Source organism: Mauremys mutica, chromosome 3 (genome assembly GCF_020497125.1).
Source record: "Mauremys mutica isolate MM-2020 ecotype Southern chromosome 3, ASM2049712v1, whole genome shotgun sequence".
NCBI lineage: Eukaryota > Metazoa > Chordata > Testudines > Geoemydidae > Mauremys > Mauremys mutica.
In genome coordinates, this window is record NC_059074.1 from 27,580,359 (window position 1) to 27,603,710 (window position 23,352).

General features: G+C 40.2%; 1 long non-coding RNA gene across 1 annotated transcript; it reads left to right on the top strand.

Annotated features, from left to right (window-relative positions):
• The first annotated feature begins 9,233 nt into the window (after window positions 1-9,233).
• On the top strand, window positions 9,234-22,837 carry LOC123365718. Its single transcript, XR_006577713.1, has 3 exons — window positions 9,234-9,280; window positions 21,934-21,999; window positions 22,619-22,837. It is a non-coding gene; the product is annotated as an uncharacterized LOC123365718 (long non-coding RNA).
• Window positions 22,838-23,352: the final 515 nt, after the last annotated feature.

Sequence of the window (23,352 nt, forward strand, 5' to 3'; positions counted from 1 at the left end):
GATTGGACTATAAGGTGGATAGAAAGCTGGCTAGATCATCGGGCTCAATGGGTAGTGATCAATAGCTCCATGTCTAGTTGGCAGCCGGTTTCAAGTGGAGTGCCCCAAGGGTCGGTCCTGGGACTGGTTTTGTTCAATATCTTCATTAATGATCTGGACAATGGCATGGACTGCACCCTCAGCAAGTTTGCAGATGACACTAAACTGGGAGGAGTGGTAGATATGCTGGAGGGTAGGGATAGGATACAGAGGGACCTAGACAAATTAGAGGACTGGGCCAAAAGAAACCTGATGAGGTTCGACAAGTGCAGAGTCCTGCACTTAGGACGGAAGAATCCCATTCACTGTTACAGACTAGGGACCGAATGGCTAGGAAGCAGTTCTGCAGAAAAGGACCTAGGGGTTACAGTGGACAAGAAGCTGGATATGAGTCAACAGTGTGCCCTTGTTGCCAAGAAGGCTAACGGCATTTTGGGCTGTATAAGTAGGGGCATTGCCAGCTGATCGAGGGATGTGATCATTCCCCTCTATTCAACATTGGTGAGGCCTCATCTGGAGTACTGTGTCCAGTTTCGGGCCCTACACTACAAGAAGGATATGGAAAAATTGGAAAGAGTCCAGCGGAGGGCAACAAAAATGATTAGGGGGCTGGAGCACATGACTTATGAGGAGAGGCTGAGGGAACTGGGATTGTTTAGTCTGCAGAAGAGAAGAATGAGGGAGGATTTGATAGCTGCTTTCAACTTCCTGAAAGGGTGTTCCAAAGAGGATGGATCTAGACTGTTCTCAGTTGTACCTGATGACAGAACAAGGAGTAATGGTCTCAAGTTGCAGTGTGGGAGGTTTAGGTTGGATATTAGGAAAAACTTTTTCACTCAGAGAGTGGTGAAGTACTGGAATGGGTTACCTAGGGAGGTGGTAGAATCCCCTTCCTTAGAGGTTTTTAAGGTCAGGCTAGACAAAGCCCTGGCTGGGATGATTTAGTTGGGAATTGGTCCTGCTTTGAGCAGGGGGTTAGACTCCTGAGGTCCCTTCTAACCCTGATATTCTATGATTCTATGGACCTTTGGTCTGACCTAGTATGGACCTTTGGTCTGACCCAGTTCTTACATTCTCTACAAATGAGAGACATTCCCACTCATTTCAGTACATTTTAACTCTTAACCCTAGTGAGGGAACTTTAAGAGCCAGATTAGCACTGAAAATCTTTTCAGGTGACATTCATGTAATGGAAGGATTTAATTTGGCTTTCTTACAATGGAGGCATACTTTTTAAGAGGAAAAGGAAAAACAAATAAACATCTTACAGCCCACCAAACACACCAGCCACCCAGTAACAGTACACCGCATCACTAACCAAATTATCTCCTAGGAACTTCCCAGTTCCACTCTTTACAAAAATTTAGACTGGCTAACCACGTTCAACTAGCCACCTTACTTTCTTTCACAGCATAATGGTATAGGCAACCACTTCACCTGATTTCTTATTTGCCATTGGAACAAACAATTGAGGGTGCATTTAATTTAGTGCTTGTCCTGAGACATACTGACAGCTTTTAGAAAAGCTACTGGATATGGAAAGAGAGATGTTTTTATATGCTGTGTGATACTAGCAGTACTCTGAAGACTGTAAGTACAGACTGTGTCCTTCATCTGTGTGCCCGTTAAAGACATGGGAACTGAGGACAGGTTCACTTACTGATGAACAAAGGAGCAATAAAAATCTAAGAAAGCATGGTTGATAGTATTTGGGTATGCACAATATTTAAAAATTGTATTAAAGTTAATGTTTAAAATTAAATAGACAAGTTAAGAGGGAAGGTACTGTACATCTGGGGTCAGGCTTGAGTTATGAGGGATTACAGGTATTGGTTGCAAGGATGAAGAGATACATACATATCACATAACTGGCATAGACCCAGATTGGGGTGCAATAGTTTTTAAAGTGTCAGTGGATAAGTGGGCTCAAGTACACCACCCATGGAATGTATAAGGAGTCCAAGTCAATATCGGTGTAGCGAATGAGTACATGGGTGGGGTGAGTCCCTTGGTTCGTCAGGGAAGGAAGTGGGTTATTTCCCTGGTCGGCGGTCTCAATTACTCAGTGTGGTATTGATGGTGTCCTATGATGTGTTCCGTATAAAAGTCTCTGGACCACCTGATGGTATCGGACACCATGAGCTGTCTCATGAGCCAGGCATAGCGTCGACCGGCTCCGCACGCTCTCAGAACAAGCTCGTTGTCTACAATACAATTCTTCCCAACAGAACCAGGAAACCATGATGGCTTCACATACTAAATTGCCTTTGAAGATATATGGCCTTAGTTCTTATTGTTGTCTTAGAATTCATTACAGAATCATAGTCTTTTCCTATTGTTACACTGCAATTAGAAATCTGGATGACATATTTAATTTTTTAGTACTTAGATGAGCACTATAAAAAACCCTAAGATAAAGGTCTGAACATATCCTCAGATGGGATAAATAGGCATAGATTCATTGAACTTTTGCTGATTTTCAGCAGCTGAGAGTCTGGTCTAAAATTTTTGAATTATTATTTTTGTCCCTGTTATTTTTTATTATGATGATAAAAACAGAATAAAGGTTTTTGTCGCAATTGACTAGCCATTATACAGAGACTACCACTCCAAAATAAAGTCTTCAAATATACATTTAAATTATACTGAAAACAGTTATTCCATATTAAAAATAATATTTTTATTGTGCAAAAGACATAATCTGATTTTAGCAGCTAGGTTCCAAATCAATAATTCTTGCGTACAGTAGTATATATGTGGTGCTTCTGCCAAGGGGCTAATAGCATCAGAAATGATCAGGTTTCATATATCTAGGGTCTTTCTTGACAAATAAGGAAACTGGCTTGTGGTGCATCCAGAAACCTGGGAAGACTAAACACAGCCTCCACGGTTACTTGTAATATGCAGAGCTTCCCAACTCTGAAAGCATGCACAAACTAGGAAATCTTTATCAGGGGAAAGAGAACACTACCATAAATTTGGGAAAACGCAGCAACAATTTATATGCAACTAAAGAGTAAAATATCCCCTCCCTTCCACTAATTTTAGCATCTAATTCCCTTCCCACCCACCAGTGACAATGTCCCACAGGTAAAAGTCCCTTCCACCAAATCCCACTCATGCTATGGATCAGTAAGTACCAATATTTCTTTGCAGGTCTTCTGCAGTCCCAATGGAGCTGTTTATCTGGTTCCAACACATGACCCATACTAGTGAATCAGCTTTATCAATGTGCTGTCCTGGAGCTCATCTCATGTGGTAGAACCAAGAGCACTTAGAACCCTGGAGAAGAGTCTTTACTCCTTGAATTAACACTTTGCCACGAGGTGAAAGTGTTTTCCCCTCTCTGGGAGCCCGCTACCCTCCAAAATGTAAGTTTATATACAGTTATGGTGATTCTTCAAGTGTCACAAGAGGAATTTTGGGCAGCTAGTCTAAAGCCTATGCAAATGAAGATCTCTATGGCAGCTCGTTTTCCCTTCTCACCAATAGAGACGGGAGTACAGAGCTCTTTCATCTTTGGAACTTCGGGCTATAGAACATACATATTATTTAACAACAATTTTTGAAAAAAGGATGCACATTTCAAGCAGTAGACTCACAGGAATACTATAGGTGCTGATCTTATAATTGATCTGTAAAAGTCATGATAATCAAAATTGATGGTACTTTTCTACCTCCTATCCCTCTAATATACTCTCTAGGACCGACTGATCTCAGTTACACTGGTATAAATCTGTAATAGCTGCATTGAAGGAAGTGGAGTTTCTCTGGCTTTACACATGAATGAGATCAGAATCTTGCCCTTTGTGTACTAAGTCCTTCTTTATTCAAAACTATGTGCAAGGTCCACTCTTTTCAAGGGTATTGGTATATTTACCCCTGGGATTCCCACAATGGAATTCCATCACTGCTGTAGGTATTGTTTTCCCTTAGGACATTTTGCTTTAATCTCCTTGAAACCTGTTGAAATATGTGATTGGAATTTAGTGTCACAGGGACTTCTTAAAAGTTACATTTCCAGAGATGCACCGAACTAAGGCTTTAAGTCAGTGGGCCTTCTTCCAGTTTTGATTTTTTTTTATTCACGTGAGCAAGCATTCACCATAGTTCCAAGCATGCTTTCTTAATCTTCTATACATTATATTGAGGAGAAATTCCACAATAAAATAAATCAATCTGGAATGAAATTCTGGTCCTATTTAAGTCGATAGGAATTTTGACATTAATAGGACCAAGATCTCACCCATTGTCTATGGTACACCCATATCTGTAGTATCTTGAATTATTATTTAGGAAGTGCTATTAGTGTGCTAGTCACATCAGAACAGTTCCTCAGTTGGTGTAAATCAGCATTCATTCACTGGCTTCAACCCTATCCTCATTCTCAGGGGTGCAGGGCCCAGGGACTTGAGCAGGAGTTGTAGCCATGTAAATGAAGGCAGAATTGACACCCTAGTGCTAGATTTTACACCTCCACTTTGTCCCTCTTTGTAAATTTGAGCTATTGTGGAATCTGAACTGCAACAAAGCAAAATTGCTCCCAAGAACCATTGTGTTAACTTGTTATTAATTTCAATTTTTAAAACAAAAATGTGCCTATCACATATAATCACATACAATATAACATAGCATCTCAATCACCCTCATCCCTTCACAAAATCCAGCCATAAGCAAGCAATACAATAAACAAGCCAGTACCTCATCTCACTCCCTCTATGCACCTATCCTTTTCCAAAGTGTGGGCTCTTTCAATCCAAGGGCAGAGGAGTGAATTCTAAAGCTGAGGGACCCTAGTGAAGAACACTCTTCCCAACATTCCCTCACACATCTATCAAGATCACAACAGCAATGAAGAGTGGCCTGTTGGATAGGGCACTAGCAAGAGTCTCAGGAGACTTGGGTTCTATTCCTAGCTCCAGCACTGACATGTTGTGTGAGCTTGGATATGTTACTTTACTTTTCTTTCTCCCCCTACACTCTTTGTCTGTCTTGATTATTTAGATTGTAAGCTCAGGGACCATCTCTTACTGTGTCTGTACAGCACATAGCACTACAGAGCCTTGAACTTGTTTGGGCCCTCTAGTTATTTGTACCACAGTAATATCAACAAACAACAACAGTAGCAATGTAGAATGGAAAGAGAGGCTGTCTCTTAAGCGGGCAGGTCCCAGGCCATTTAGGACTTTATAAGTCAAAAACAGCACTTTAAGAATAAATGGATATAAACTGGCCATCATTAAGTTTAGACTTGAAATTAGATGAAGGCTTCTAACCATCAGAGAAGTGAAGTTCTGGAACAACCTTCCAAGGGGAGCAGTGGGGGCAAAAAACATAACTGGCTTTAAGACTGAGCTTGATAAGTATATGGAGTGGATGATATGATGAGACTGCCTACAATGGCACGTAGCTGATCTGCAACTGCTAGTGGCAAATATCTCCAATGGCTGGTGATGGGACACTAGTTGAGGAGGGCTTGGAGTTACTACAGAGAAGTAGTGTCTAGTTGGTAGGTCTTACCCACATGCTCAGGGGCCAATTGACCACCATATTTGGGGTTGTGAAACAATTTTCCCCTAGGTAAGATTTGCAGAGACCCTGGGGATGCAGGTGGGTGGTTCATCTTCCTCTGCCACATGGGTCATGGGTCACTTTCCAGTATAAATTAGTGTAAATGGTGGATTCTCTGTAACTTGAAGTCTTTAAATCATGATATGAGGTCTTCAGTAACTCAGTCAAAGGTTAGGGGTCTATTATAGGAGCAGGTGGGTGAGGTTCTGTGGCTTGCAATGTGCAGACTAGATGACTATGATGGTTCCTTCTGACTTTACAGTCTATGAGTCTAAGTTATACCTAAAAGCATACGAGTGACCAATGCTGCCCCAGTAAGACTCACTAAAATTGGCAGCTACATTCAGGAACCAGTTTCATTGGCCAAAAGTTACATTATTCCCAAATAAAAGTCTTCCCTTTTCCTTTCTTTAAAGAAAATTAATACCTCAGGACTGAATGTCTTTTCTGCACAAGGAAATGGTACAATTCCCACAGTAGCCCTGTCTATGATGGACTGGCCCATGTGACACTGAAAACTATCAACTTTCTCCTCCCACCACCCAGCTGAGGGAGCAGTGACTATTTTACAGTATTTCATGAATGACCAAGGGAAACCACGAGGGATAACTAATGCTATTCAGCAATGGAAAATTGGGAATCCCAGCCTAACTCTGTAAAGGCATATGCTAGGGCAGGCTAGAAGGCTCAATCCCCTTTTATAGCTGAGACATAGACTATTGGAATTGTAAAAGTAGGTCAGTGCTTTATATAGTCTAGACTGCAGTAGAATCCACTAACATGCACACCCATTAGTCCACAAAAAGCTTTCTTCTTGCCCCTCAAATATTTCATAGTAGGCACTGGATGGGAAATCCTACATTACTGAAATAATTCTTGCTTTATGTCCAGTAGCTGTGATTGAACTAGAGCATGTCTTTTAGAGAAAACATCCAATCTTGATTTTAAAGTTTCCAGTGAGGGGGAAATCCAGCACAATCCATGGTAAATTGCTCCACTGGTTAATTACCCTCACTGTTAAAAATGTAGATCTTATTTCAAGGCTCAATTCCAGCCTTTGGCTCTTGTTAGATTCTTGTTAAATTAAAGATCCCTCTATAATCTATTTCCCATGTAGATACTTAGAGACTGACCAAGTACAGGCTGTAGACTTTGCTCCAAGATGTTTGACCTTATATTTGACTACACTGAAACATATATTGCTTGATTATGCTCAGGTTATCAGATTGCTCTGCATCAGTCATCCATCTTATCTATTATTTATTGTTCCGCCAATCTTTGGTATAATCAGCAAACTTCATTAGTGATGATTTTATGTTGTCTTCTATGGATAAATAGTCTAGCATTGGGGAAGAACCAATCGCTATGAATGGGCATTCCACCTTCCTCTCCAGGAAAACCCTTGCTGGTAAGCCCTCTTGGTGAAATAAACAGCACACAGGTCCACCAAGGTACCTTCATTACATGTGTGTATTTATCTCCTTCTTAAGCTCCAGATACAATACAACCATTTAGCAGCAGTTATAAGGAAACCCTTCCAGCTCCCTGGGGTAGCCATTTATATTGCCTACTTTCCTTCCTGGGTTCTCCAGCTTCTGAGCTAATTACCTAATTAACTCACCAGGCTACCAGGAGATGTAAGTGCTCCCTTCTACTTAAACACACCCAGAGCTCTAAGTGTTTTAAGTGATCAGGTTACTGGCTTCCATGGAGCCCAGGTTGAAGCTGTTAACAGCACCATGTCATGGGACCGCACTAGAAATACACCCACTGGATTATGATTCCCCATTTACAGTTACATTTTGAGACCTATCAGTCAGATGTTAATTCATTTAATTATCAGAGGGGTAGCCGTGTTAGTCTGGTTCTGTAGAAGCAGCAAAGAATCCTGTGGCACCTTATAGACTAACAGACGTCTGTTAGTCTATAAGGTGCTACAGGATTCTTTGCTAATTCATTTAATGTGTGCCATATTAATTTTGTAATGTTCTGAATTTTTAATCACAATGTCAAGCAGCACCACTTTCTTACAGAAGTGTAAGTATATTACACCAATACTTAGCTTTATCAACCAAACTTGTAATCTCATAAAAAATGATACCAAATTGGTCTGAAGATCTATTTTCCATAAACCCATGGTGTTTGGCATTAGTCATATTACTCTCTTAATTCTGTAGGAATCAAGTCCTGTATCAGCTGATCCATTATTTTGCCAGTGATCACTGGTGATAGGTGATAGTCCTATAATTACTGAGGTTATCTCATTTACCCCTTTTTAAATATTAGCACAACATTCACTTTCTTCTAGTCCTCTAGAATTTATCCTAGGTTTCAAGACTTATTAGAGACATTGACAACCCAGAGAGCTCTTTGGCCAGCTCTTTTAAAACTCGTGGATGCAAGTTATCCAGACACTCTGGTTTAAAAATATCTAACTTACATCCTCCCAGCTACTGGTGGTATGGCAAGATCATCTTATGATAGGCTTTTTCCCAAATAAGCAGAACATTTTGCCTCTACAAATCATGCATCCTTAGTGCTCAATGCTACAAAGTCCTCCTCCAGCCAACCACCCACAAAACTGACCTTGCCTGAGAAAAGAAAAATCAAAGCTGCAATTGTTGCTGTCAGGCTCTAGCCCCAGATGTGAATTATATACAAGTAGTATAAAATCTACAGCTTACATAAAAGTGACTTCATGTGAGTGGTTTTAACTGCTTTATGGAGACTTATTACCCTGGAATTTAGTTTCTTAACCAGTAAAAACTACTAGATTTACAATGGAGACTAAAATTTTCTGGTATAAAGAAAAGAAGGTTCAAAAGAGTCTGAGCAGACTTGGGTTATCTCCACAAGTTACTAAATGTTGGGGGGGGGGAAGAGGGGGGAAGAAGAGTACATTATGATTGGTCTATGGATACCATGTGGGCCAGATCCCAGCTGGTGTAGATTAGTGTAGCCCCACTAAAGTCAATGGGGCACAGCCTCAGCTGATGTGAATTGTGTTTTTCTTTGGGAGATATTAGCCATAGATATTAGAGACATCAGCTGCTATTGCAGGATCATGCTACTGCAAGCAATGACTGCATCCACACTTCCTAGTTTACAAAGTTATCAGATCAGATTTAAAAAAAAAAAAAGACCAGAAGAGGGAATAATTCCTCACTTCAGTCATTTTTTTAAAATTCACTGATCCCGTTTGTCTTTTAATATATACTGATGAGAAATAACTCCATTTACATGAATGTAAAGCTAGCATAAAACAAGAGAAGAATTAGGTCTGCAATCTATGTTAAAGAGAACTGATTGTAGGAGAAATTCTCTTAATGTCACTGCTGTGAGGATGCTGGAGTAAGGATCTGAAAAAGGACTGGCCATTTAGGAAGCCTTTAATATTAATACAAGGTACTTAAAGTTTATGGTAGTGAGGCATACCTATCATTAAGTGTCATCTGAGGTGGGTTTAGCTGTGATCTGAAGCAGAGACATTTCATAACAGCAAAGTCAGTCTAGTGCAAGCAGGGAAACTTTGCCATTAGCATTATCCCTGCTGTATGCCAAAAGCAAAAGGAAACCAGTACAAAACACACACACAGTATTGATTCTTTACCTGTCCTTGCAAGGACAAAGTCCTGTATCTTTTCAAGCTTTCCAGATCCTCTCTTTCAAGGTAAAGTATGCATGGTCTTATAGTTTAGGCACTGGAGTGGGATTCAGAAGATATGAGTTCAATATCCTGCTCTGGCACAGACTTCTTTTGTGACCTTGGGAAATGGCTAACCCAGATATTTAAAGGTATTTAGGCACTGCTGCGCTCAGTGTTGCAATGCTATCTACTTTAGGACCCTAATGCACATTTTCAAATGGGATTTAGACACTTAGGAGCCTAAAACTTGTCTGTTTAGATTGTATACTCTTTTATATGTTTGTATAACAGCTAACGCAATGAGGCCTTAATCTTGAACCCAAATCCTGGCTTTTAAGCATTAGTGAATATTTCTGCATTACATGGTAACTATAATACGCAACCATTTCCTAAAGGTAATAAGAGTTAAAAAGCAAGATGCCAGCTGGAATGATAAGCCAAAGAATGACCAAGAAAAACCATTAACTTCAATGGGGCCAGAAGTTCACCCAATCAACAATATGTTCCTTTGAAAATATCTCCTTTCACTACAAATGGACCTAAACCAGAACACTAGATCACAACACTTCAGACCCTGGGAATATTGAAATCTAAATATCATAGCCCAGGACAATCTTGTACTTTAAAGAGGTCTAAATTCACATGAAAAAATGAAGCTTTCTGGAAAAGTGAAATCAGCAGTGATCTCAAAAGGCCCATATTTGCAAGGTGCTGAATGCCTTGAAATCCCACTGAATTAAGAAGTATTTGAAATTAGGGTCAGTTTTAAAAATAATAATAAAAAACTAACAAACACTGAAGGTAGCTAACCATTAAAAAAAAGTTACCCAGGGACATAATGGATTCTCCATCATTTGACATCTTTAAAACAAGACTGATATCTTTCTAAAAGATATGCTATAGATCAAACAGAAGCTGTGGTCTTGATGCAGAGATTATTAGGTGAGGTTTTATGCACTGGGTTATGCAGGAGGAAAGACTCAGATTTTTTGGCCTTAAAAATGAGTCTGTTAAATTGTTCAGCACTGCAGAGAAGGGATGAGTCCAAAGATTTTTTTTCCCTGTCCAGTTCCCTTTCTAGCCTTTTTCTCCTCTCACTAGCACCAATGTAACTCCCTTGGGGTTCATGGATTGATTCCCAGTTTACACAACGTAAATGAAAGAGTCTTCCCGTATTTGTGTTCACACCACCTGTAAACATTAACTAAGGTTCAAGCATGGAAAGAGTGTGGAATATATAATAAACATTTGGAATATGGACTAGATCATATTGCTCTGAACCATTGAAATGCTCAATTCATTTAAGAATACATTATGACATACTTCATTTTTGTTTTTTATAATGGTAAAACCAGAGGGCCAGATACTCAGATGTACAAATCAACAATTACTTGTGCTGGGGATCTGGCCCACAGAATTCACCACATGCGGCAACAAGGAAGCTGGCTATTTTTGTTCAGATGAATGTCTTCTTTGAGAAAAGCTTATTAGACAAACATCTAACTAAAGACCAAAACCAGCATTGCTCTCGTGAAAGAATAATTCAGTCTACAGCAACATGAATGCTTTAGTCAATAGTCATCTCATCAAGCTAGTTTTGCCTCTATATTCAGAAAAATCTGAGGAAAAAGATAACATGGTATTACAATCTGTATTATAAAACATCACTGCACTCTTGTCCTGCTCTAGCATCTTCTTTTACCTATAAGGTGTCATGGTTTTGTAACCCAGCATTTGCAAGAGAATATAAAACCCCTTATGGACCAAGGCCTAGATACTGCATCTTAACTACTACATTTCCATTATATATATATATATATACACACTACTTAAAATAAGCTTGAATAACTACAGCTCTGGTATCATCCTAAATGGAAGACTTTTATCCTCAGCTGGTGCAAATTGATTTATATTGATTTACATCAGCTGAGTAGCTGACTAATTTTTTTAACTACACAATTAGATTCTTTTTAATTTTTTTTCTACTTACAGCTGCACACATCCTGGATGAAATGAACCATTTTACCTGTTTTTGTAAATTCTCAGAACAGCTGCTTTCTCACTTAGCTACTGTTCCCACCACTGAAGTCACCAATTGAGGATCTGGCTCGTAGCCTCTGCTCAGACAATTTCCTCTGGGGATTGAGTTTAAAGCACAAATGTTTTCACTCTTGCTCTGAAAGAGTCAGCAAGCCCCAAATTGCTAACATGATTAACAAACCACCCAAGATGTTGCTTTAATTTAGCTGGGGTTTTGTTTTCAATTAAGAAGTGTTTTCCCCTGAACATTATCTAAAAACCTTCCTCCCTTCTCCCAGGAAGAATGGTTTCATTTGATTTTTAAATTAATTTGATTAATTAATGTGTTTAATTAACTGAAATACACAAAAGATAAGGACTAAATTGTTCCTTACTAAAACTCCCTTGATTTTAGTGGATTTACACAGGCATGAAACTGATCCCAAGCCATGTGTTTGAGAGACAATCCAAGCCATGTGTTATAGACTCTTCTATTGGTTGTGCAGTGTGGATGGATGTAAAACCACAGGGATGCACAACTGAGAGTATAGGTAAGCAGGCAGGATGTCCCTACTCTGTGTAGTTTCTGCAGTTCTGAACCCTCCCCAGAAAATGTGCAAGCTTGACAGGTGAGTGCAGGGGAGGGTGGAAACACCCCATTAAGCCACATGTCCCCTGTCCCCCCAAGATCTGTGAAAGATTAAGTATCAATGCTGCTTGCAGTTTTGAAATCACTTCACTTCCCTCCATGCTATTTTGCCCCAGAGGGGTTCATATGGGCCATAGGGCTTGTCTAGCTGAGGGAAATTTGCACACTGGGTTAACTATATCAGTGTAGACATACTGCATACAAGCCCCATTTTGTACTATTGCAATCAGTTTACATTAAGTGCCAATATATCTATCAGAGCAAATCTTTCTAATCTGGACAAACCCATAATCATTAAGACATATAGGGCTTGTCTAACATGGAGTTGCAGCATGTTAATTAAAGTGGTGATTTTTAAACTGACTCAAGGCTGGTCGACACTACAAAGATAGGACTGTGAAAAATGTCAAGCCCCTGTGCAATGCAATTACACATCCCTGAACCTTGGTGTAGACACCACTAGGTCAACGGAAGAATTCTTTTGCCGACCTAGCTACCTCTTCTTGGGGAGGTTAATTTACTACAATGCTGTAGTAAGTTTCTACACTATAGCACTACAGCAGCGCAGCTACACCTTCACTACTGCAAAAGGCTGTGTGAATGCTCTTATTCTGGTTTAAAACAGACGTCTTTTAATTTTGTTTAAGAAATTAGGAACAGGTTCAGCAAAACCAAAATAAACCATTCTTAAACCAAAAAAAGAGGGCCCACATAAGGGTTTGCTCTGGTTTTAATTAAACTGGTGCAAATATGTATGAAGAGAAGCTGTTAGTTAAATTGGAGAACTCCAGAAATGGCACCTTACACTATAAAGACATGCAGCAATTGGCACAAAGAGGTCTTTGAATTATCAGCGGCTGAATCAGTTGTAAAGCACAGTGTGTGCAAATTGCCAGGAAAAATACTTAACAGCCTAACCAACTAACGTGCTTGGGCTTTGGACTAGCCGGCAAGAATGGGTTACATGGGGAGAAGCCTTGTGTGTTTGCATTACAGAGCTAAACCTTGAAAGCAGGAGGTATTCTTTTTTGGGGGTCAGAATTTTTGTGTCAGAATTTTTGTATGGTTGCCAACCCTCCAGGAGTGTCCTGGAGTCTCCAGAAATTAAGGATTCATCTTTAAGTAAAGATTATGTCATGTGATGAAACCTCCAAGAATGCATCCAACCAAAATTGGCAACCCTAGAGAAGGGGCAGCCAAGGGATCAGGAAATCTTTTTTGCTTCCTCCAAACATCATAGGATCAAATCACCATAGCTGACATGGTAAAGCAATTTGAAGCAGACGGGAGGAGACGGTTGAATACTGAATCTGGACTTACAGTGGATGGGAGGAGAATTGAATAACTTTGCAGAGGGCCCCAGATTAGCTTGATCTCACCCAGTTCCAAATGTTCCAAGTTCCCCTTTTAACCCAATAGGGTAGAACTTAAAGATGCCAACTACATTTGGGGACATAAAAAATGGAAATGGATCACAGACAAGTGGCTTTTGTGCGTGTTCGTTTTTCCATTTGCACCCACACTGCGGCCTGCACATGTCAGTTATATCAGCTGCACGCCCAAAAATTGCACATGTAAGTGACTGCAAAGCTGTATGTGCACAAACGAAGCCCATATTTTGAAAATCTGGTGTACTCCAAGTGCTGTACTTCTGGTGTTGGGTAAGGATACAAACATTTCAGTCAAAGAGCCAAATTCTGCCTTCCGACATGCAAGCAGGATGCCATTGAAGTCAGCTGAAGCACCATGCATTATATGAGAGCAGATCTGGGAAAGATACTTTATCTTAAATATTATATAATTCCTATTGCAACAGTTAATGTCTGAGAGGAAATATACAGGAATTTAATTTGCAGTGTAAGAAAATACAGCCTAAATAGCGCCCAACAAAGAAAATAATTTTATATTTGGAAACCTCACCAAACAAATACATCATGGGGTTTTCCAAAATCCTCAGTCTTGACCTAATTCTGCCTCCATGGAGTTCAGAGGTTGATGTCCATGAGAGCAGACTTGGGTCAGTACTGAGCACTTCTGAAAATCCCTGAGCCCTAGCATGACAATGATCCTTTAAGAGGAAGCTAGGCCAGTGTGCTTGTGCTGTATCAGATGACCCAAGTTAAGCTGTAAAAGAGGGCACATGAGTTTGGGGAAGGAAAGACCCAGTGAGTCAGACCTGGAAGCAATGGAGATGAAGACTGCCAGAGTTGCCTGGCTGGGAAGGTAGTGAGAATCTGAAAGGTGAAGGGGAAAAATACCCTGGGGCCTATAGCCCAGGGTGAGCTAAGAAACCATTTTTAAGTTTGGCTAATAAAACTGCCTGCCTGAAAGGCTGTGATTGCAGTTGTGCGTATCTGGGAGCTGGGAGAAGCTCTGCCTTGTTACACCCACACAAAATACTTAGCAAGAGGGAGATTAAAGTGTTGTAGAGATTTAGGAGCTTAAATCCCCCTGATTTTCAACATGGCTTGTGCTTCTAAATCTCTTCTGAACCATTTTCCCTAAACGTGTTCAGACAAAATGCAATACTAACAAATCAACTGTAATAATAAACTTGGGATTCAGAATTAGGAGTCACTCTTCCTTTACTGCTCTGGCCTCCCCTGTTTAAAGGAAATACTCAAAATGTAATGAGGCCAATTCCTCACTGTATCAGTTTCATCAATGGGCCTCTTGGGGATGCCCTGTGATGCACAGGGAATCTCTTCAGCGTTGTTGCTCATATGATGGAGAAGAGATGCAAGACTCACTGCATGAAACAACTCAAGAGAAACCCGAGACAGACACTTTCCTGAGCTCAACAAAATCAGCCAAGAGGGAAATATTTGCCCTAATAAAACTAGATCGATGTTTTAAAGGAAGGAGAGGGAGACAGGATAAGGGGTTACAATAATTTAACAAACAAACAGAATAGAAATAGGTTGACGTTAAAAATATTTAATTTAATCTCGGGGCCTCATTGTACTAGATCCTGTACAAACATAGAGTAAAGGACAGTCCCTGACCCACTGCTTTTACAATTTACAAGACATAACAGTAGGATGAGACAAAAAGCACCCAAGGGTAGGGGGGGAGACAGGATAGCAAAAATAATTGATTGTGCCTAATTTGTAGGTGGTCAGGAGCAGTCTTCACAACTCAGTACCTGCCCAGCTGTTATGAGATTGTGGATAGATGTTGAAAAAGCAGAGGTTAAAACAGGGCCACCCAGAGGATTCAGGGGGCCTGGGGCAAAGCAATTTCGGGGGCCCCTTCCATAAAAAAAAGTTGCAGTGCTATAGAATACTGTATTCTCGTGGGGGCCCCTGCAGGGCCCGGGGCCTGGGGCAAATTGCCCCACTTGCACTCCCCCCTCCAGCCCTGGGTTAAAATACCAACTCCATACAGAAGTTTTAAAGACCAAGAAAGGCAAGCAGAGATTTAGAAAGAAAAGTGATAGAAATAGGCAGAAGTTTAGGAGAGAGAATGCAGAAACAGGAAAATACGTTAGACTAAAATGAAATTAGAAGCAGGCAGAGGTTATTAAAAATATAATACATATAAAATTACACACCTGAATGTGAACATCAAGGACTGCATTGTCTGCTGGTATAACTCTATTGATTTCAAAGGACTGAAGTCAAAAGAGATTTGCCCCCAAGTTGTGCACAATCTTATCGCTGTTGGCTTCGTTTTCCTTACTGCTTCACTTTTAGTGTTTGTTAAACTCACACGTGATATTGTGTCTTAGGGTAGACTATAAACTCTTTGGGGGCAAGGGACATCCTGGGCTTGAGTCACCAGTCTATTACTCCACTGAAACTAAAACAATGCAGTGGTGAATCAGACCCATTATCTTATGGGTTTGTGCAGCACCTAGAACAATGCAGCCGCAATCCTGATTGGAATTCATGTGATGATGGAAGATTCTCGACTTTCATTATGTAAAAAAAGTAAATTGTAGGACAAAGCTTGAAAAAAGTGACCAGAGGACACCCTAAAGGCTCAGCAAAGAGAAGATGAATAGAAGGAATAAAGTTTATTGGTTTTAAAATTGCATATTTTTAAGCCACTCAAGAATTTTTGAGGCAAGCCTCAAAGGCTATGGGAATTTCTGAGTTTTGAATATTTGGGGTTGCGGTGTGAATACTAGTATGCTCAATTCTTTTGCTCAAGGAGAATAAATCAGCTACTGTACTATGGCTTTACCTGGAACAGTGGATCTTGAAGATTTTTTTTTTCACAACACATTTTTTCCCCGCCATGCAAATAAAAAGAATCAGAAACACTTGAAAAAGCAATCAGGCTGCTTGCTCCTTTCTCAGAGGTGCTTGTGTTAGCTTTTTTTTTAAATAAAATCTTGTTAAGACCAGAAGATCTCATAAATTCTAATGAGATACACATGTGAAACATATATAAAGACATTACATGTTTAAAAAATATTTTCCGTGTAAAGGGTTCAACAGTGTGAAGTTATTATTCAAAAGCTAAGGTAAGTCTTAGCAGAAGACTGAACAAAACACCAATGGCAGATCATTATTTTAGCAGAGCAGTTCTTTGTGTGAGAGGTGAGTTTCTAAGGGTCAGTAGCAAGAACACATGTAGCAACTTAAGGTTGCTTTCAGATGCATAGCCAGTAGAGCAGATTGAGTTTCCAATGCCCTTACATGGTAATCTCAACATTTGTTCTACTATATATGAGCTAGTGCTTATAGATCAGAGATGCCAGGGACGTGTATATTTAACAATATGCAATATTAAGTGCTAAGAAGCAGTGCATACAAAAAATTGCATTGAGATTCGATTAACAAAAATTTCTAAAAGCTACAAAATGGAAAGCTAGTGCTGGTATTCTATCCATAGCTCACAATATTGTGAAAACAAAAAAAGTAGAGTGTAAGTTACTGAGAATATCCTTGATTTCAGATGCACTGGTTATTTTTGCCTTAAGTCGCTGCATTATTGCATTGAAGCATAGTCTTTAAAAATACCTTTGTTATTACAAAATAAGAGAACATTTTACTTAAATTTTTCAGAGCCAGATTCCCATGCTCTTACTCACATAAAATCGCACTTATATTCTACAGTCATGCTCCCAAACATAGAGGTGTTCATAATAGTGTTTTGTCTCCTCATTGTAACACACTGTTGTTTTAAATGAAGGCAAAGTAAGATCCAGATAGATTGCTGTAACCTTTCTCTGAGTAAATCCACTGACGTCAGTAAGATCAATCTCACTGATAAAGCCTGCAGTACTGGATTGTCGCATGTATTCTGTGACTTCACTCCAGAAAGCGTCACCATCCCCCTACAAAGAAGGCCAGTAGCAATGTCACGGTATTAACAGCAAGTCAGGATTTTCCATCATCACTGGGAGGTGACAATTCAGGGCAGAAACTTGGTATTAGTTATGATGGGCCAGAAGAGGAAAGATTAGTTTAGCACAAAACCTACTAAGTTACCTTAGGTATTTATATGGTCATCATGGTATCTGAGCACCTGAAGTACTATTATCTCCTTTTTACAGAGGAGGAACTGAGGCACAGAGGCTGGATGCACAAAAGGAGTTAGGTACCTCAGTCCCTGTTTTAGGAGCCTAAGTCCCTGCTTTGTCTCGACTATGATCTGCCAAACCTGCAGGTGCCTCAGCTCACTTGATGCCTAAAAGGGTATGTCCACATGGTGCTAAAAGCATGCAGCACAGCCTGGCTCTCACTAAGTAGGTGCAACATAGGGGTGTAGGATAGGTCCAAGGAGGGAAGAGGTGGCGGTGTTGCTTGCCTTATCTCTGATATCCCCATGATTGGCACACTTGCCTGGGAGGTGGGAGACCCAGGAAGAGGGGGAGGAAAAAACATGAACAGGGGTCTCCCACATCTCAGCAGAGTGCTCTAATCTCTGGACTACAGAGTCATTCTCACTCTCCAGCACAATGACTGTTTAAGTATTGATCCACGGTGGAGCAGTTGTTGATCCAGACAGAGTCTGAGAATGACTGGAGTCCTGTGGTTTGGGCACCCACGTGGACGGTGGGAGACCCTGGTTCCAATACCCCTGCTGCAGTCACTCTTTCACTATTTATCCACAGTGGAACAGCTTCAACAGGAGAGACTGAGAGTGCCCACATCAGGATAGCCCATAGATCAGAGAACTTTCCTGAGAGGTGGCAGACCCTGGTCAAATTCTTTCTTCCCCCTCTGGCAGAGAGTGGGGAATTGAACCTGGGTCTTCCGCATCCCAAGTGAGTGCTCTAACCATGGGGCAAAAGTTATAAGGGAGGGGCACCTCTTCCTCTTAGGCATCTATGCAGAAAGCCAAACTCTGAAGAAAGTTCTCAGCTGTGAATCAAAAGCAAAGATATTCACCTCCCTACAGACTGGATATAGGCACCAATCTCCCTGAGAGGGGCAGGTCTTAGCACACACTTGTATTGTCATAATCTCCCATAGGTTGGCTTAGGCATCACATTCTAAGGTGCCTGTTCCTCCCCATTCATTACATAGGAGCTCCCCATTCACATTAACTCAGGTTTTGTGAATCACGGTGTTTTTCCAGGCACCTAACAGTTAGGCACTGTGGTGCTCAGGATCATTCCTAACTCCTTTTGTACAACCAGGCCAGAGATCATATATGATGTTTGTGGCAAAGCAGGAACGGAATCTAGGTCCATCTCACACCAAGCTAGTATTTTAACCACGGGACCATCTTTCCTTTCCCATGCAGCCTTCTCATGGTGCTCCTTATTCCTTGGGATTGGAAGTCTACTCCCCAAATCATTCCAGAGCTGCTTTGCTGCTCTCTAATATCTAGCTATAGATTTAAATGTCAAGGCAGAGCAAGTACCTGTATAGGAACAAGTCCTTGGATACAGGGGCGGCTCTAGACATTTCGCTGCACCAACCACGGCTGCATGCTGCGGGGGGCACTCTGCCGGTCGCCGGTCCCGCGGCTCCGGTGGACCTCCCGCAGGCGTGCGGGAGGTCCACTGGAGCCGCGGGACCAGCGGACCCTCCGCAGGCATGCCGCCGAAGGTTGCTTGCCTGCCGCCCCCCCGTGACATGCCGCCCCAAGCACGCGCTTGGCGTGCTGGTGCCTGGAGCCGCCCCTGCTTGGAGAGGGCAAAAGTTGGCTACGTTTTCATTTGTTTAACCCACAGAGGTCTTGCTACATACCATATTTATTTGTATTCCATTTCAGTGCTGGACAATACACACATGTGAAGAAGTCCTACAGTCCTAATCTACTTTGAACAAAAATCTCCTTTAAGTGCAACACTGCCCTGTGTATCCATTGTTAGTTTTATCAGCAGAGTTCTTCTATTTCTAGCCACTATTTTATCTCTACTGGAGAAATGGAGTTCTGTTACTGTACAAACAGTTGAGCATGCTCTCGCCAGAGCTGAGCAAACATATAGTGGAAAGGAACCGTAATACCAGCACAAGTGAAAATGTACCAAAGCATCAGAGGGGTAGCCATGTTAGTCTGGATATGTAAAAGCAGCAAAGAGTCCTGTGGCACCTTACAGATTAACAGATGTATTGGAGCATGAGCTTTCGTGGGTGAATACCCACTTCGTAGGATGCTTGCCACGAAAGCTCATGCTCCAATACGTCTGTTAGTCTATAAGGTGCCACAGGACTCTTTGCTGCTTGTACCAAAGCAGATCTCTTAATTAAAAGACTTTTTTTCTGAATGATTATGCTGGACAACGGTGTTATGCCAATAAAGCTAAGAATTCATTAAATAAGTGAGTTATTTGTTTTGAGAACTTAAAACACAAAGGACTTCCCTTTTTTTAACCTGATAATATTTGAAGTTAAAGAAAGAAAGAAAAATAAAACCAAACCTATTCTAGTTTTAGATGAAGAGACTAGTTCCACCCTTGGTAGCTCGTGACTCCAACTTATTCAATGAGAGTCATTTCCACAAGTCTGAGGAGAAAGATGAGCCCTAAATATGTAGCTACTAATAGGAGAAACATCCAAGCTTCACCCACCTGAAGAAGTAGTGCAGTTTCATACTGCAGTACATCTAAGAGGCTGCTGATTTTTAACCTTTTTTTAAGGGTACGTTTTCAAGGCAAAGCCAATATTGCTGGAGATAACAGCTAGTGCAAAATGTCTCCCCCACCTTCTGATTCTGAAAATTAACTTTGCTGCAACTTTATGAATGTTGATGTCATCCCCCAAGCTTTGCTGGAAGATTGTGGATTTCTACTGAAATATTGAAATGGCTTCAGTAGGAGCTGTGTGGAATTTATCTCAGGGTAGAAAATGACTCTCGTTTTTTAAATTACCTTTCTTAAAGATAATGGGCCAGGTCCTGGTCACGCTGAAGTCAATATCAGACTCCCATTGGCTTCTGAAATTTGGCCTGGTCAGTACAATTTACTTGCTCAGAGTAACTGCACTGCCACATTTCCCTGCAACTCTGTTCCATGCCCACCATGGCCCTCACAAAATCTTCAGTAGCATGTTTGGGGAAGGAGATCACAACCTCTTTCATGCCCGCAACTCTCTGAGTAATCTTGACCCTGCTTCCCCTAAGTTCAGCATTGAATGCTTTGGTTCCCGCCCCCAACCCCGCAATAATAAGGTAAGGAGCAACAGTGGTTACTTACCACTTTAAATACTAAAGGGCCTTGAGATGCCCTAGCAGGAAAAGATGTAGCTAGTGCAATTCTTAGAACGTAGGCATCATTGACTCTTTTAGCCCTTTGAGCAGTCATGCTGCTCTGTTCTACAGTAGCAGCAAGCTGTTATTGGTTTTTAAGCATATACTCAAATAAAGCTTATTGCAGTAATCCTGGTCTTTGAGTCACGAAAGTGCCTTATTTACCTTTAGAGTTTGACTTGTGTATTATGGCTGTTTGACATCCCAGGGAGAGGCAGAACATTCATAACTTCTTCATCTCCATGATCCTCTACCAAAGGGATTCTTCTTTTAGAATTAATCTGTCTTGATAGGACAATGTCCTTTGTAGTGACAACAGTGCAGACAAATTTTCAGTGCATGAAACAGTAACAGGAGTTATAAATATCTGGGTATATTGGAGGCAGAACATGAGTCTCTCTATAGATGTGACTTTGATCCAAATCAGGGATCAAGAGTGAGACAGAACCATTGTAATCTATTTATTTGCTGAGTACAGTCCTATTAAAAGCTGATGAGGATGCTTTCTTTGCTATTATTTCACAGTGATACAGGCTTATTATTGCTTCCTCTCACTCTTTTAATGCAGAAGTATTGGCTTTATAGCTCAGGTCCTGAGCAGACACTTTCCCTATAATTTTTCTAATCGAGCGTGTGACAAGTGCTACCAAAAGAAGTGAAATAATGTTCATATCATTATCATTGTCTTGGTCTTAAGTAGCTGCTACAATTTCATCATGTAGTTACATTATTTCTAGGGCTGTGGAAGAACTGGAATTTCTACTCTGCAGGAAATGCTATAATTTCAAACTTTGTTTTTGGTCCAAATTGGAATGCAAAAAGAGAATTATGAAATTTCCCATACAATAAGACTTTGGGGGAAAAATCAACTGAAAATGTTTTGTTTTGCTTTTGACTTCTTATTTTTTATAATATAAAATAAACTTCCAAATAAAAATGTATTTTAAAATGAAAAACTAAAATATTCCATTCTGAAAATATCAAAACAGAACACTTTGATTTTATCAGTGTCTCATATCCATTTTATTTTTAAAAAAATATTGTTGAAAGTAACACATTCTTGTGGAAGATTTAAATTAAATGGAATTTTTCTGATAGAAAACTTTGGTAAGAAAATTTTCAGCTAGCTCTATAATTACTGTGGCCATATCTCCTATCCCACTGGGGTTAGGTAAGTGAGTTTGTGGAAAATATTTCTTTATTTTGTGGATCTTCCATAAGACTTTCCTCTGATGCCACATCATAGTTTTTGTTAAAAAAAATGTTTACAGTGAAAACAAGCAAAGATGCACTGTTGAAATATTCCTTCTTTTCACAAAACCAATAAATAAACCCAAATCCACTCTTTTCACTTTAGAGGCCAAATGTTCCATACCACTCCCTTTGAAGCCACAAGAAACTACAGACTGTTCCCATATCTAAGGTAAACAAAATAATTATCACTTTATTTTAATTGTCACTAATTATATTCAACCAGCTGCATAACATAAGGAACTATACACAGTAATTTGTTGATGAAGCTTAACTATATCATATTCAAGTCACAGTTCCAAGGGTATTTCTGTATATAATTGGTCAGTTATTTCTAATTAATGTCTCACTTATTTCTATCAGTGTCTAAGCAACCCATTAGGTAAAGTTTGCTTATGATATATAATAGCTACATAAATAAAAAATTATTAATCTGTGCTAATACCAAACAAAGTATCTTGTTAAAATAATTGGCATTCAGAAAACTCATAGTGAAAGGAATAGTTCTATACAATATCCACTGTGGTCAACTCCACCCTTATGCCAGTGTGACCCTAAGAGCATCCAAATGCAAGAGGGCAAGGGTCTCAATGGTATCAGGTAGTGAGTTTTAACTGGCCTGACCATTTCAGTGTGCCCTAATGCATTAATGTCATAACAAGTATCTAAAAGGTGTCATGTATGATATGAATAAAAAGCTAATAACATACAGATCATTAATATTGTTGCATGGTGTAAGTACAGAGGAGAAATTCAAAATTACAAAAATATCGGGAATTATGTTTTTAAAGTGTGTCTGCCAGTGTGGCTGAAGTTACCCCACCCTAGACAAAGGAATGTGGTGCAGCTACCTTGAAGATACTTCCAAGGTTCATTAAGAGACAATGGGAATATATTTACATAAAAGGTAAACTAAGCCATCAAGCTGATTAGGGGAGGAGATAACGAATCAGCATCACAGCACGGGGAGGAGATTGCAGGAACAGGTCAATTTGCCTTTTAGCAAACACCAGCGGGAGAAGAAACCAGCATGGATCTTCCTTCACCTTCAGACTCCATGGCGCCTTCCTCACAGCTTGAATGAACTTTACTTTGGGGGTAACCTCAGAAGAATCCATTTAAAGTTTACTGAACTATAAAAGAGAGGGGCAAACAACCCAAAGTTATCTTTCACCTAAGAAGACAATGGAACCAAGTACTCTGGACTTTGTAGGAGGTCCTGACCTAGAAGGTGTTCAGCCATCTTGCAGGAAGGAAGTGTGGTAAAAAAAAATGTTACCTTGAACCAAGGTTGTAGTTTTATCCAGGCTTAGTCTCTAGAAAGGACTTTTCACTTTTATTTGCTTGTATCCATTTCTAACTCTATCCTCTATACTTGAACTCCCTTAAATCCCATTTCCTTTTCTTAATAAACTGTTTTTACTTTTAATCTTCTAAACCAACCCAGTGCTGTGTTTGAACTGAAGTGCTAGTTAACTCCAGTGAAAGTAATAACTATGCAGTTTGTCCCGTTAGAGGAGCAAAC